At 44.9% G+C, this 17,223-nt stretch overlaps 1 long non-coding RNA gene across 1 annotated transcript; it reads left to right on the plus strand.

Moving 5' to 3' along the window:
- The first annotated feature begins 1,720 nt into the window (after nucleotides 1–1,720).
- On the plus strand, nucleotides 1,721–16,696 carry LOC144682493 (uncharacterized). Its single transcript, XR_013577054.1, has 4 exons — nucleotides 1,721–1,826; nucleotides 2,754–2,922; nucleotides 13,477–13,742; nucleotides 15,620–16,696. It is a non-coding gene; the product is annotated as an uncharacterized LOC144682493 (long non-coding RNA).
- The last annotated feature ends 527 nt before the right edge of the window (nucleotides 16,697–17,223 follow it).

The raw sequence follows: 17,223 nt of genomic DNA on the forward strand, positions 1-17,223 counted from the left end.
GCGTTAAAAATAACGCTTGCGATGAAAAGTACTGTAAGGGATCCACAAGCGATTAAAGGTGTGCAAAACAGCGCTGTTTTCCTAGTTGGGCGGGAATGGTCAGCTAAAAGTGGTGCGAAAAGCTGGGACTCCGCCGCAAAGCGGGAAACAGCCCCCGCAAACCGAAAACTTAGAGGAAATATCTTAGCAGCAAAGTCGAAAACTATTTTTTATCAATGTGGAAACAATCATTCTCCGAACGATTGGCAATTTAAAAAGGTGGATTGTTATTTTAAACACAAAAGTGGGCACATATTGAAACATTGCAAAGCGAAGTTAAAACAGGCTTGCAGGCAACAAACGAAGTCCAATGAAGTATATGATGTGAAAGAGCCAGAAACAACCAATTCTGACATTTATTCATTATTCAGCATGAAAATTGGGAAGACAGAGCCAATTATTGTTACATTTCATGTGAATGGTAAACCCTTAAAAATGGAAGTAGACACTGGTGCTTCTACCACTGTAGTAGAAGAACACACTTTCAGATATTTAAATAAAGGTGCTCAACAATTAAATATGAAACAAACCTCTGCCAGGTTGAAAATGTACACAGGCAAAGAAATCCAGGTAAAAGATATCACCAAAGTAACTGTTTACCATAAACACCAAACAGTACAACTACCAGTGATGGTGGTGGAAGGTTAAGGACCAAGCCTTCAAGGTTGTGATTGATTGAAAGAAATTAAATTAAACTGGTCCGAAATCTTCAAGTTGTGAGCAGGAACACTGCCAGCGCTGCTAAAAAAAATGACACCATCTTCAAGGATAAACTGGGAAAAATCAAAGACCTACAAGCCAAGATTTACATGGGCCCAGAAGCAACTCCTCACTTCTTGAAAGCAAGAACGGTGCCATGTGCCCTGAGAAAGAATGCACGTCAGTTTTGTTTGGAAGAGTTTGCACAATTCTTGAGAACAAACGGGGTAAAACACGTGAGAGTCGTACCATATCATCTGCTTCCAACGGAGCAGCAGAGCACACAGTATAAATTGTTAAGTGTGCTCTTATTAAGCAAATGCTATATACAAATCTGAAGAAAGGTCAGTTGTCATTGGATCACAGATTTGCGAGTTTTCTGGTTATTTATTGTAACACACCTCACACTACTCTGGCAGAACGGCAGCTGAATTCTTCAGCCCTGCACAAGGTTTTCGTTGCTGAAGCCATACTTAGTGCAGTCCGTAGAAGAGAAACAATCAAAACCAAAAGAGATGCAGTAAAGTGAGAAAAGAAGTCTGAAGTTGAACCAGAAAGTTAGAATGAAGAGTCATGATCACAAGTGATTGAAGTGGCTACCAGGAAGAGTTATCAAAATACGTGGCCCTTGCACATGTTTGGTCAGGACGTTTGGTAGTGGAAACGTTAGGTTTGTACATATAGATCATGTTTTACCTTCAGCAGTTTATGAAAATGAAGGAAGTTGGGAAGAATTGAATAAGCCTGATGAGTGAGATAGTTGGGATACAAGCAGGGCCTAGGCGAGGTGGCTGTACAAAGTGCAAAATACTGGGGCCCATGCTCTAGGGGGCCCAGGCTCATTGGCAAAATAGCCTGTCAATCTGGATGGTCAGTGTCCAAAGCAACCTATCTGGTGTGTAGACCATCCCGATTGACAGGTTACTCAGCCAATGATTGCTGTTGTTTCAAACAGCAGCAATCATTGGCCAACTAGAGCCCACCACATTCCCCATTCCTCATTTCTTGATTATCTCGTGGATTGTTCTGTTTAGATGTTATCAGGTGCTCCTTTCTTCACTCTTCTTCAGACCTGGCTGGAGGGCAAGGTAAGGGAAAGCGCCAAGTGCCCCTTTGTTTACTTTACCCCCATAAGGCCCTTGGCTTCATGACCTCTCCTCCAAGCCCTTCCTCAAGTCCATAGTGTCTCTGGCCCTGGGCCCTTTCTGACCTCTTAGTTCCTCGATAATAATATGGCACTGGTCCTGTCTTCCCCTCATGACCTGTCCTCACTCCCTCACATCGATTGTGTCTGTGGCCCTCCCCTAGCCCTTCCCCTCCCGTCCACTCCTCCCTCATCAATTCATGGTGTCTTTGGCCCTCTCCCTTCCTTTCCTGTCCCTCCTTAGTCCCTCGTTGATGGTGTGGCCCTGACCCTAGCTTCTTCTGTGTGTGAGTGAGTGTGAATGAGAGCGAGAGAGTGAGAGTGAGTGAGTGTGAGAGTGAGTGTGAGAATCTTGAGGCTGGGAATAAGCTGCACACACACACACACACACACACACAGGCTGCTCAGTGCGGGAACACACACACTCCCCCACCTCCTCCTCCTTCCGCATAAAACCTATCTACACACCAGTTTAGCAGAGGAGGAAAACCCAGACTGAAAGGCAACCTGCCTCCGACCCCCACATTTGCATGAATTCTGCCAAGGCCAGCTTGGAGTAAGCACCACCAAAGGCAAACGCAAGGTTGGTATTCGTTAAACCCAGCTCCTTACTTCAGCTCTGGTCCCTCCCCTTTTCCTGGTGGCCAGAACTTGGAACCTCGTCTGTCTCTCTCTCTAGCTCTGCTTAAGCCAAAAGGCAAAAAAGATTTTATGTTAGCTCTGCTGCTTAACACTTTTTAACGGTCATTTTTATTAATTACTCATTTTTTAAATTATCAATTGCTTTGACATTGATTTTATTTTTTACTTCGAAAGTTGTTATACCTTAACTTTTTTTAAAAAATTCATGTTTAATGTTGTGCCAAATCAGATCTCAGGCAGCTGCTGCTGGGTTTCTTGCTGAAGGGGAAATGAGAGGCTCTCAATAAGTCTGATTGCTTTTTGGAGGGCTGGCAAAATGGATTATTTTTGCTCCAAAAGAAATGGAAAGTGTTGGAAATGCTCATCACGTCTGGCGGCATCTGTACAGAGAGAAACAGGTCAGTGACCCTTCATTAGAACAAGTGCAGATCGTGGACTTGAAGCATTGACTCTGTTTCTCTCTCTTCACAGATGCTGCCTGGTCTGTTGAGTATTTCCAGCATTTTCTGTTTATGGACAGAATCTTCTGGTCCTGCCAGCAGCAGGAAGTGTGCTCTGTTTCCCATCTGATTCAATTTTGTTCTCCCGGGCTTTCAAGATGGGTTAAAAGAGGGTCAAGTTTCCAAATGAACAATTTCGGGAACCTCATTTGCATGCATTAGCATTTCAAGCATGCTTATTAAAAGGCCAACCCACTGGAATTAAGTCACCCTCCAAATTAACTTCCCTGCCAGCGAGAATTTAGAACATTCAGTTTTATGACTGTATATAAGTGGTGTGCACTTGGCAGGCTTCACCTCTTCCAAGACTTTGAAGTCATTGCTAATTTCACCTTCTTGGGCACCTCGCAAAATTTCACTCATATTGAATGCCCACGTCAGAAGCTGCCAAGGCTGAATACTTGACACAGGCTAAGTGGGGAAGGGTGGGGGAGAGGGTCCAGGGAATTGTGGGGAGAGTGTCCAGGGAGGTGGGGGAAAGTGTCCGGGGAAAGAGGTGGAGAGAGTAGGGTAGGTGGTGTTGATGGTGGTGTCCTGGGGAGGTGAACGCAGGGTACTGCCGATAGGAGGGCATAATCACAGTCAGAGGGGGGAGTGGGATGCAGTAGGGTGGCAGGTCCAGGGTGAGAATTTGGCAGGTGAAGATCTCATGGCGGCTCATGGAGGAGGACTAGACAGGCAGCTCGGATAATGGGGGGTGCAGGGTCAAGGTGAGAATGGGGACAGTAACAGGTGTCGGCTCTGAGTGGAGGGAAGGCAAGTGAAGGTGGATCAGCAAAGTGATGGAAGGGGTCATTGACAGAGCTATCAAGCGGCAACTATTGAGAAGAAACCTGCTTGCTGACGCTCAATTTGAGTTTCGCCAGGGCCACTCAGCTCTTGACTTCATTACAGCCTTAGTTCAAACTTGGACAAAAGAGCTGAACTCCCGAGTTGAGGTGAGAGTGACCTTGACCGAGTGTGGCATCAAGGAGCCCTAGCAAAACTGGAGTCAATAGGAATCAGTGGGAAAGCTTTCCACAGGTTGGAGTCATACCCAGCACAAAGGAAGATGGTTGCGGTTGCTGGAGATCAGTCACCTCAGTCCCAGAACATCACTGCAGGAGTTTTTCAGGGTTGTAGCCTTGGCCCAACAATCTTCAACTGCTTCATCAATGACTTCCCTCCATCAAAAGTCAGAATTGGGGATGTTCGCTGATGATTGCACAATGTTCAGCACCATTTGCAACTCTTCAGATACTGAAGCAGTCCATGCCAATATGCAGCAAGACCTGGACAACATTCAGGCTTAGGCTGATAAGTAGCATGTAACTTTTGCGCCACACAAGTGCCAGACAATGACCATCTCCAACAAGAGAGAATCCAGCCATCTCCCCTTGGCATCCAATGGCATTACCATCACTGAATCCCCCACCATCAATATCCTGGGAGTGACTATTGACCAGAAATTGAACTGGAACAACCATATAAATACTATGGTTACAAGAGCAGGTTAGAGGCTAGGAATTCTGCAGCGAGTAACAAACCTCCTGACTCCTCAACGCACGTCCACCATCTACAAGGCATGAGTCAGGATTTTGATGGAATACTCTCCACTTGCCTGGATGAGTGCAGCTCTATCAACACTCAAGAAGCTCAACGCCATCCAGGACAAAGCAGCCCACTTGATTGTCACCTCATTCACCACCTCCAACATCCACTCCCTCCACCACCGACAGGCAATGGCAGCACTGTGTGCTATCTACAAGATGCATTGCAGTAACTCACCAAGGCTCCTTTGGCAGCACCATCCAAACCCATGACCTCTACCACTGAGAAGGACAAGGGCAGCAGATGCATGGGAACATCACCACCTGTAAGTTTCCCTCCAAGCCACACACCATCCTGACCTGGAACCCCCATATCACCATTCCTTCACTGTCACTGGGTCAAAATCCTCCCAAACAGGACTGTGGGTGTATCTATACCACATAGACCGTAGCGGTTCAAAAAGGCAGCTCACCGCCACCTTCTCAAGGGAAATTTGGAATGGGCAATTAAAATTCTGGCCTTGCCAGCGATGCCCACATCCCATGAAGGAATAAAGAAATGTAATAGGGTCTAGAGTAATGGGGGGAGATTCAAAAGTGACAGAGGGGAGAGGAATGGTAGTATTGGGTGGGTCAAGGATGATGAAGGGAATTTGGTCGGTTGCAGGGGAAGGGTAGAAGGTGGTGGACTGTGTCTGAAAGGTTTAGTGCACCATTTTTCAAATCTGACCTTGACCACTCAGTTAGTCATTGCTGCTGGTGTCTTCAGCCGAGTCCATGCTCTTCCCTGCTACCCACACAAGCCATTGTTAACACCCATAACTCTCTGCTCCCTGCAGGATAGGAAAGAACACAACTTCAGGAAGAAGAAGAAACCGAGGAGATGTGGGAGAAGAGGGGTGGGGGTGGCCAGGCAGTGAAAGCCGCCTTGATGGCCATTGACAATGAGTGTCAACCTGACCTGCTGAGAAGGAGGTCTTGTTCCAGAGGGCTGCAGATGACAACAATGTCCTGTCATGAAAATCTGAGCCTTTTGAGGTGCTGGTGCTCACACGTGTCGAGAGAGCTGATCATATGCCTGTAAACTCTGTGCTGATGGTCTCATCTCCTAGGAGCCAAAACTCCGTCCTCTGGAGTGGCAAATGGTTGAGGAGCAGGCAACCAGTGCGAGTGCTTTTGTTGCTCCTGCAGCTTCTCATATGAATGATGTTGCAGCTCCTCTTGCCCTTCATCAGAGGTGGACAGTTAAACTGTAAAAGCTGCTGTGGTTCAGGGTGACAGCAGGGCCATGCAGCCATAAGTGAGTGAAGTGCAAGGCAGGTGAAGTAGTTTCCAAGAATTTGGCAGTCAACTGTCAAACACTGAAAGCTCTCTGAGAAGGGATGTTGTGAGCAGCAGCCTCTCAACCAGATCTTCGGTTTCACTGACCAAAGTCTTCCCTGCCTGTCATTTTCACTGAAGTAGCACTCTCTGCTGTGAACTCATCTCAGTGATCCTGGCAAGTTTCACACAGCTCGGGAAATAAGTCCACTGTCTGTTAAATGGAGAACCCTTTGTTAAAACAGAACTTAATTATTTATTATAAAATTTAGATGCCTTACCCAACAGCTGCATGAGGGTTCCCTACTGGCAATCAAACTCACCAAGGTGAAACCCAGACGAGGGTGGGATGATACCTCAACCCCACATCATTTTTAGGAGGATTTAACTCCCTGCGCACACCCAAACCCTTTTCCCCCATGGTGTCAGCCTTTGCTTAAGGTTAACACTCTCACCTCAGCCAGAATACACAGACCCCTGAGTACATAAATTTTAAAAAATGCTGAGAATGCTGTGCAGGTCAGGCAGCATTTTTGGAGAAACAGAGTTTCAGGTTAAGAGAGAAAGGGAGTTTCAGGTTAAGATGATCGAAAGATGACCTGCTCAGCATTTCCAGCATTTTTTGTTTTTATTTCAGGTTTTCAGCATCTGCAGAATTTTGATTTTGTCTTTGTTTACACAATCTGGACTTATATATTGGTGCAATACTGAGGGAGTGCTCCTCATCCACCAATACCTCAATTTTACATGTTCTATCTTTGTGTTCAAAGCCTTCCGTGGCCTTGCCCCTCCATATCTTTGTAACTTCCTCCTGTCTTACAACTCTGGCTTCTTATGCATGTCCCATTTGCTTTGCTCCACCATTGGCAGATCTACCTTCAGCCATTTCATTCCAACGCTCTGGAATACCCTCCCAAAGCCACCCTACTTCTATCTCCTCCTTTCAGACATTTCTTAAAACCTACCTCTTTGATCAAGCTTTAAGTCAGCCATCCAAATATCTAATATATTTTTATTTGTCTTCGTGGCAATTTTTGTCTGATTGCTCAGCTTGCGGCACCTTATCACATTAAAGGTGCTATATAAATGCAAGTTGGTCTTCTTGTTGTCTACCAAGAGTATAATTTCTGAAAAATTCTGTTTCCTGCAACCAACAGGGTCAAAATTGCCCATTGCAATGGATAAATATCCAAGTCATAAAAGGAACACCCAAATTTTGGCATTGATCTATTAAATAGCAGCATGGCTCAGTGGTAGCCCCCCCAATTTTGAGTCAGAAGGTCACACATTCAAGTCCCATTCACAGACTTCAGCACCGAATCTAGGATAACACTTCAGTGCAGCAGTGAGGAAAATAATGCACTGTTGGAGGCTTTCACCTTTTGGATGAGACAATAAATTGTGGCGCTGTTCAAAAAGAAACAGGGGAGTTCTCCCATTGTCCTGGCCAATATGTATCAGCGGCAAGGAAACAGATTAACAGGTCATTATCCCCCTGGCTGTTTGTATAGAGTTGGCTTCAAGGATTAGTTGGCATTAGTTTGATGGTCCTCCCATTGAATTTGGAGGATGTGATGGAGACGTTGCTGGTAGAATTTCTGTTAGCGCTCTTATGTGTTGCTGCTACACAGTCCAGGTCTCACTGTGGTACAGGAGAGTGATGACGACTAATTCTTTGTACACTATGGACGGAATTTTATGGCAGTAGGATTTTACGTTCCCGCCGAAGTCAATGCAGTTTAGAATGGCTCGCCGCATTTAATGGCTCCGTCCCCGCCTCGACGAGGCCATAAAATTCCAGCCTATGTTGCGTCTCGGATGGGAAGAGTGTGCGAATTATCAAGACTCACTACTCCGCAGGCCATACCATTAATTTAAATGTTTAATTTTCTCACCAAAATAGCCAATTGTGTACCTACACCTCTTGTACCCACAAGAAAAGATACTCTGACCAGGCTTCTGTCAAAAACTCAGAATGATTAATTTATTTTAAAACAAAACTTCTTTTAACAAGTTGCAAGTACTGGTTAACACACAATTGTAATCAGGAAGTATAACTATGGATCTCTTACTGAAGAATTCCCCCAGCACACACACATGCACACACAAACAGACACACACATAGGACAAACAGATAGTTTCTCTGCAGAGAAGGGCTTTGGAGAATGGGCGTTATAAAATAAAGAATAAAATCCGCTGGGTCTCGACACTGTCAACCTGGAGTTCTCTCATGTGAAGATGGGTGGCTGGTCCCAGTGGATGCCCAGACGTTCTCATCACTGGTCTCAGCTTGCAGGTCCAAATGCAGACTAGTTATACTCAGATGAGGATTCTCTGGCTACAGTTTGATAGCCACACACAATTTTAGGCAAGGTAGAGAGAGGGAGCTAGTCAAGGTAGCCTTCTTTCCTTAGCTTGCTGTCCAACAAGACTGCCTTCCAAACAAGCAGGCTCACAACTTAGTTTTTTTTTCTTTGCCATGTGATTGCCTTTTTGCCTCCCAGCTTTTCATTAATTAAAGTTCTTTGCAGTACAATACAAGCAAACAACTCCTTCTCAAGTAACATATAGGCCAGGTGAATAATTGGAAGAGGCCTGCTTGTTTACAGTTCCAAAGTGAGTTTATGACCTTTTTAAAAAAATCCCAGGTTAGCATCCAGATGACCAGGTCATGCCAGGTCCTTCGATTTTGTGAAAGAAAACTTCAGTCTTGAGCGATATGATTCTAACAAATAAGACTTGTGTTGACTTGCGGAGGTCTTTATTATCAAACACACTGCTATAGTTTGTAGAAGGCTTAGCTGGCACAGCTGATCCTGTATTGGATCTCTTTGTCAATGTTGGCCTTTTGAGAGAGGTAGGTACCAAGGAAGAGGAAGTGCTGAACATATTACAGAGTCTCTCCTTCAACATATATGGGAGGTAGAATATTTGGCTGACCAGGTGTGGGTTGATAAATGAGTTCTGCTTTGAGAACAATCAAGGACAGGTCAAGTCTCTTGTATGTAAAATTCAAGAGATTGATAGTGGCTTGCAAATCTGGTATAGAATGGGCAATTACACTACAGTCATTCACAAACTGTAGATCATGTATATCTATGGTGGTCAGTTTAGCTTTGGCACTGAGGCAACTGATGTTAAAGAGTTTTCCATTTAGATGGTATTTAATACTGACACCAGAAGCCAGTTGTGCTTTGATGAGGTGAATAGCCACTGTCATGAAGAGTGTAAATAGCCTGGGGGCAATCACACAGCCTTGCTTGACACCGGTCCAGATTTTGAAGGTGGCTGTTTCAGATCACCCATTTAAGACAGTTGCAGTCATATCATCATAAAGCAATTGTAAGATTGTGATGAAGTTTCTTGGACATCCAAATCTTTGGAGCTCAATCCACAGTACCTCATGATTTGCTGAATCAAATGCTTTGATCAGGTCAATGAATTGCAATGAATGCAATGGAGAGTTGCTGACATTGCTCTCAAAATTTTACTTGGATTTTTCTGGCAACAAAAACCATGTCAGAGGCTCCTCTAGAAGGTCCAATGCCAAATTGTGCCTCTGAGAGGATTTCCATAGCTACAGGAAGTAGGCAGTTCAGGAGATTATGTGTCAGGATTTTCACTGCTGTGGATAAGTGGGAAATATCTCTATAGTTTCCGTAGCATGATTTATTTCTGTTCTTGAAAATAGTTACACTTGTCACATTCCTGGGGCAGGATTTTACATTCTGCGGGTGGGAGCGCCCAACCCAATCGGGCATAAAATAAAGCACGATGACGTCGGACGAACATCCTGACATCATCGCGCACCCGCTCGATATTTCAGTCAGCGGGCACGCACGAGAGTCAGCAGTGCACCCACCGACAATTAAAAGGGCTATTAAGCCCATTAATCAAATAAATAAGCAGTATTTTTCACTGGCCCTCCAACCTTACGGTTGGCGGGCGAGCAACTCAGCCAAGCAGCCTTTGGACTTTTTAGGAAACCTCATCCACACTTGGGATGAGGTTTCCAAGAGTAATTTTTTTAAAAAATTTTAAACATAATTTTTAATATATCCCTGTTCACGTGACTGAGTCACATGTGGGGACATGTTTCTCTCATTTTTAAAATCTTTATTTTTGAATCCACAATTCTTCAGCTCCCTGAGGCAGCCCTGTGCCTTCAGAGATCCTTCAGTGCGCGGTCCCCCGTGCATGCACAGATTTTAGCCACCCCGGCAGCGCTGAGCTCCTCGGCGCACCTTTCACACTGGCTGTCTGTTAATTGGCCAGCCAGCGTGAAATCACGGTCACGGGGCCAATCACAGGCAGCGGGCCGTTTCCCGGCCACTCCCAGGCCTGCCCTCTGCACCAGCCCGACAAAGGGAAAATTCTGGCCGTGAATTCGGTGGGTGGGGGGTGGTGCTGGGTGATAGGGGTGGGAAATTCCTTTTCCTCCCAAATCTTTAAGATGAGTGCATGGAGCCTTGATGTGGGAAAAAGCCCACCAGCTTTGAAAACTCACCTGGAACACCATGGACTCAGCTGGAATACACAGGTTTTGTTGTTCTTCATCCGTTTTATTGCTTATTGCAGCTCTCCCATTGGTGGTGGCTCGCCCATGGATTCTACCACAGGGTACTGGGGGATAACCTGGAGAGAATCAGCTGCCAAGGTTGAGGAGATGTTGAAAATGTTCTTTACAGTGTTGACAGATAGCATTGTCATCCTTAAGAAGAGAAACATCATCCTGTGTGCAAAGGAGATTTTGACCTTGGTCCATAGGGAGGCCTGGTGAAAGCTTTGCATGTCATGATGATCAGCATATTGTTGGATATCTCAGGCTTCCTCTACTCACCTCATGTCCTTTATCTTCCAGATTTGTCTTCGGATGTCAGTCTTTAGCTCTTGGAAAGCTGCCTTCTGGACTTGCAACCTTGGGTTGTTCTGCCAGAGAATGAAGGCTGCTCCTTATTGTTCTAGGAGGTCACGTATTCCAGCATTGTTTTCATCAAACTAGTCCTGGTGATGATGATGTTCAAGTCTAACGGTCTAGCCATCAGAATCCACGACACCTGACTTTATTTGATCCCACTGTTCTGGAATTGATCTGCATATGTGAAGATTTTCCAGATCGGTCATGAGCTGCATTTGGAATTCCTTTCTTTGGTCAGGTGCTTTAGAGCTGAGACATTGATCTTTTTCCTCTTGGATTTTTGGGCTTTGCGGTGTCTCGGTGCTAAGTGGATCTTCATCACCGATTGAACAAGTCTATGATCTGTCTCGCAGGCATCAGTCTCCCACATTGATCGAGTGATACAGGCATCACTTAGAACTTTGATCCAACAATGAGGTAATCCAGGAGGTGCCAATGCTTTGATCTAGGATGCCTCCATGTGATTTTCTATTTGTCCTTTTGGTGGAAGAGGATGTTTGTTATGATAAGGCCATGCTCAAAACCTAGGGTGGATTCGTCCCAGATTTGCACTAAGTGCGGTAGCAGGCTGCAATGGCGACTTTTCACTCTGTGTCGTCCCAAACCCACCGCATTAATTATGCATTCCCGGAAAACACGTCGTTTCCATGGCGGTTGGGCTCTCATTCGCCCGCCACGCCATCACTTTGCTGCTTCATCAAGCCAGCCACTATATTTAAAGTCAAGCTGCACGCACATCTTTCAGTTCTTCCAGCTCACAAGTGCTGCACAGAAGACATTGCCCCAAAAGGCAAGAAGACTACAGTCCCCAGGTTTAGTGACCTGTCCCTCAGGCGTCTTTTGAATGCCGCGGAGGCCCGCCATAATGTCCTCTACCCCTGCTCTGGCCGCAGGTTGAGTAGCTGCATCACCAATCCAGCATGGGAGGCAGTGACAGTGGTGGTCACCGCCAATGCCCTGCAAAAGAGGACAGCCATCCAGTGGTGCTACAGGATGAATGGTCTCATCCGTTCCACCAGGGTAAGTCACGCTTCTCATCACTCTCAACTCCCACACTCACAAACCCATCACACGTCAACAGAGATCTCACATCTCAAGGGACAACACCACCAATGTTGACACACACCCTCACATCTCCATCAGACTAATATCCTCTGGAGCTTGCGCCCTCATCCCATCCATGGCTCCACTCACCACATGAATATTCCATGCAGTGCCATGTGTCCTATTCCATCTGTTTCCATGCAGGAGAAGCCTGCTCACATCAGCAGGGAGAGGTCCCAGTCCAGGGGTGGAGTGGCCCACATTAGGCCCCTCACTCACTTTGAGGAGCGTGCCATCGCACTGTCTGGTGAGGACGTGGACCCTGCCTGTGGCGACGGTGATGTCGGTGACGAACACCCACCTGATGATCCTGCAGCACATCATCACTATCTCAACACAACTGTGAGTGCTCTCTCTCCTGCTTTTGACTCTGCTACCATATGCTAATTATCTCTACTTCGGTTCACAGGGAGCTCTGCCAAGCGACCAACACCCTCAGCCAGCCAGTCCCTCAGTTCCATTCACATCCTCACCTCCAGCCAAGAGGACACCTCCTCCATTGAAGAGCTGGAAATAAGCAGCCTGGAAGACCCATCACAGCACTTACCCACACCCTCCACCAGTGCAGAGACACGCACCTCTGTGGGACCTAGATGTCACCCATCTTATACTCTAATGTTCACAGTAGGTACACAGTCCATGTAAACCATTAGGTGACCTATGGTCAGACACACCACACTCTGAAACCCCCGCCCCAGACGCTTGTCACTGTGAGCCAATCAGTCTCACTGAACTCCATCTTTCACACAAGGGTTTCCAATCTCCATTCTCCAGGACCTCACCTTGGAAACTTCTCCCAAACTGACGTTTTCTCTCAGATGCCTTCCACAAGGGTTCACCTCCAGCGTTTCAAACTCTCCTTCTGATGTTCCTCTTCCCTGGGTCACCACATGCATTCAAGCTATCTTCCACGCACTCTCTCACACTGACTCAGCCATCAACAGTACACCACTGCTTCACATGTCCATAGCAAAATGTTATAGACCTTCAGCCATCTCATTGGACCTTCTGACTTTTCCCAAGCCTTTATCTCTACTTTCCTCCCTGCTCTTTATTTTCACTTCCACAGAACAGGACCTTTTTCCAGGTTTCTGTCCTTCCTTTGATGGTCTTCTTGGGACTTTCTCCACTCCCCTGGATTTGGGGACTTTTGTCTTTAGCTTGGGGCTGGCTATCTGTTCCCTTTGCTCCAGTCTCTCCCTGGCAGGTACTTTCAACCAACTTTAGCTTGGAACTGGCTATCTGAGCCTTCTTAGCTGCTTCTGCCTGTCAGCTGTCTTCAATACTGAACTTAAAAAACTGCTGTTTCTAGTTTCTTATGTGTGTGTCTGGGAGGTACCTGCCTCTCTGGACCCCTGTCTCTAAGCAACAGCCCAGTTTTGCTACTCTTGTTCTTGCTTAATTTCTCTTTAGGAATCATAAAACTCATTAGAAATGCAGGCATCTTTTAAAGTGAAACTAAAACTCAACTTGACCTTTTCTTAACACACAAATACAGAACTTAAACTTTAAAGCTAAAACTCATTCTTAACACTCACAAATACAAATATAACTTATTAACTTATCTCTATTTTCTAACAGAGTCAGATGATGAACCTTTAGATTCGGCCTTCCTACTCATCGTGGAGAGTCCGCAGAAGTCAGGTGAACATCACACAGAGCTGTTGGAAGCCCTCAACAGAGTGGCTTATGAGTTGGAGGAGTGTGTCCGCCTACTCTCTGATGAAGTGGTGCCCACATGTGCATGCATGGAGGTCTCCATGGGAGGATGGCAAATATCATGGAGACTCTGGGCTAGCAGAATGCGGAGATGCACGCAGACCTGCACTGCATCGCGGGAGCCATGGGTGAGTTCCTGCAGTCGCAATACAAGAGGGAAATGGGGCATCTCGACGTCCCTCCAGGTGCTCCGTCCCCTCAACAAGGCACTCAAAGGGAGAAGGAGTGGCAGCTGGGCACCCGTGGGTCATCCACTCAGGAATCTCAGAGGCTGTCCATTCCCTCCAAGCCCCCTCTGCCTGTGTGCCCTCACCGCAGAGGGAGCAGTTGGCCCACAAGTGATTCTGGAGGGAGAAGTGTGTGTTGCAGGGCCTTTCGAAGCCTCGTGCAAGCACTCTCCCACATGCACGGATCTTTCCCATATCACACTCGCCTCAATGTCCTGAGCATTTTCAGTGCTGCCTGCTGGGGTTTGCTTTCAGTTGTCCATCTGAGTTGACCTGCATCTCCGCCCACCCAATGATCACATTCCCAGGCAGCATCTAATCTCGCCCACCACGATTCTCGTTTCACTTTCAATTTGGACAGATATTGCTAATTCGGTTTTACTTTCTTTCCACCATCCTTTACCCTCCCCCAGTCACCCATTTCCTTTCCCCCATCACTGTTGACCCCCCCTGGCATCGCCTTCCACCTCCCCTCCGTGACCTACCAGCCACAACAGTTTTTCTTCAGGGATGTCCTGGTGAACATGCATGTTCCCTTCCTTCCCGAAAATCCCACCCCCATCCACATTAACCTCCTGACCTCCTCCTTCCCACCCCCAGGGTACATGTCTGCCTCCAAGTCCCCACCAGCCACATTCACCATCCCTCCTACCGCTACTATCGAACCTTCACCCTCCTAACCTACCACCACACACTCCCTCGGAACAGCAAACCTCTCCAGGTTGGCTAGAGGCTCTACCCTCAAGTCTGTTTCACACAGTGCACCTTTCAAGATCTCACACAGCCACCCCCATACAGCTTTTCATCCTTCTTTAAATATATTTCCTCCTTTTTTGATCTGTAAATCCCATTGTATCTGCCGATCTTTGGAATTTACCTTTCCAAGAATATAAAAATATTTTATGTTGTCATTATGGCCAGCACTTTTGGGAAAAGTACATGTAATAACTTTACCTTATTCATCTTGCCAGTTGTAAACATCTTACCATGTCCCTTTGAAAAGCCAACCATCTCTCCACTTTCCTAAAAATGCAAATTCCATGTTCTTTAGTTCATTCATTAGCATTTCAAATACCAGTTTTTATTACGCTTAACCCCTTTGATGATTCAAACCTTGTAGTCTAACAGTCTGTAGTTTACTTAAATTATTCACACACACACAAACACACACACAAACATAAGCCTGCTTTAACGTATCCCACAGTAATATTAGGAAAAAAAAGATAGTTCCTGTACAGTACACACTGATGCCACTGTACGTCAGTGGTGGAGGGAATGAATGTTTGTGGAAGGGGTGCCTATCAAGTGGCTGCTTTGCCCTGGATGGTGTCAAGCTTCTTGAGTGTTTTTGGAGCTGTACTCATCCAAACAAATGGTGAGTAGTTCATCAAACTCCTGATGTGCCTTGCAGATGGTGGACAGGCTTTGGGGAGTCAGGAGGTGAGTTACTCACTGCAGGATTCCTAGCCTCTGACCTAGTTTTTAGGCACAGTACTTATATGGCTCATCCAGTTCAGTTTTTGGTCGATGGTAACCCCCAGCATGTTGATAGTGGGGGATTCAGTGATGGTCATGCTATTGAATATCAAGGGGCAATCGTTAGGTTCTCTCTTGTTGGAGATGGTCATTGCCTGGCACTTGTGTGGCATGAATTTTACTTGCCACTTGTCAGCCCAAGCCTGGATCAATATTAACAAGCTTTAAAAAAATTAAAATGTGGAATTTTTATCATAATGGAGAAATCTGGCATTTCACAAATATAAAATTAACTTTTCCAGGCCAGTGAGGGTGCTCAGCAGCAATTATGAAGTTAGTTGGCTATTAAAAACCCAGTTACAACTCATTCAACAAGGTTTGACCACTTCAAGCATTTTTACAGCAAGCATAACAGCCTAAGTGTGGAAGTTCTCAACAATTCATAGATTTCCAATTGATTTCAGCAACATTTCAATTTCTGGAGAAGCATGGAATCATGGAAAGCAACTTCTGGATATGCAGACTCCCAAAGTTGCTGTCAGTTTCAGTGGATTAACAACTTTGAAAGTTGACAATTTCACAATCATTACAATCACAAAATCTGGGCCAACATGTTCATTATTTCTTCTTATTATGTAACAGACACATTGTACAGAGTGAATTCTGTGAATTTGATTCTAATTTTTGGCCTGTTTGTTGACTTAAAGCAGTTAATAATGCATTTCTGACCCCATTTTACAAAGTGTTTTCTTGATCTACATTCAAGGTGCCTCCTGGGGTGTGTGTGAATGGCACAAATGTTCAATCTTGATCACAAGAAACATAATTACTGTTATATTATCCTATAGTCAAATATTGAGGGATATGCACATACCCGTAAATGTAACTTTTTCAAACTGCTTACAGGAGTGACCAGTACTGCTATACCTGAGAAAATATCTAAGAAAAGACCTGCAACAACATACAATTCTTGCAGAGAAAGCCGCTGCATATTTTTTTGATAAGCATTTAAACGTACTTTGTGGATTTCATGGAAATGTTTTCTTTGTTTGCACAGATTTTAATTAGAAGTTACACTGATGTAACTAAACATCAACAAGTTAAAGATAAATCATACACAGTTAAACAGATGTTGTTCACCTCTTAACTCCCATGATAAATAGATACGAACGTAATTGGTAAAGGATAGGCAAGTTAAAGCAACAGTAAAATAAATCCTGGAATATATTTTCTAATGATTGCACAAATATTCTTAATTAGATGTATGATAATTGTAATTTGTATGTATAACTCCATTGCACAGAAAAAGTGTTAAAGTAGTTATATCGAATTGTTAATTCCTGTCAATTAATAATCAAAGATTGATGTAACTAACTTGAAAAATTATACTGAGTACAAATACTTAGTGTGACAATTTTTGCTTTTTCACTCCAGATTATTCATTGAATCCAGTAATATCATTCACTCCCAGAAGCAAACTTCACATCCCCTGCATTCTGCTTCTTTTTCTGCCCAATATCTAGTTAAACAATAGCATGAATTGAAATCATAATAGAGAACCATCTCCAATAAACTTAGGACAGAAATAAGACATGTTCTGCCATTTGAATTCTCGAATGTTTTAGAAGGGTGGATTGAATAAGCAGTTTGCTAAGCCGAGGCTTAAGCTTTGGACCACAGCTCATATATTTGTACAATAACTGAATCAACAGTGTGCAGGGTGACAAAATAAAAACTTGCATTCTCCTACACTCATCAGGTCATAAAGCAGTTAAAACATAAGTTGTTACTTCTCTAAACATTGGCTCTATAAAACCATAAGATCATAAGCAATAGGTGCAAGAGTAGGCCATTCAACCCCTTGAGCCTGCTCCATAAGTCAGTATGATTATGGCTGATCTGATTG

Source organism: Cetorhinus maximus, chromosome 7 (assembly GCF_964194155.1).
Source record: "Cetorhinus maximus chromosome 7, sCetMax3.hap1.1, whole genome shotgun sequence".
NCBI classification, from domain to species: Eukaryota; Metazoa; Chordata; class Chondrichthyes; order Lamniformes; family Cetorhinidae; genus Cetorhinus; species Cetorhinus maximus.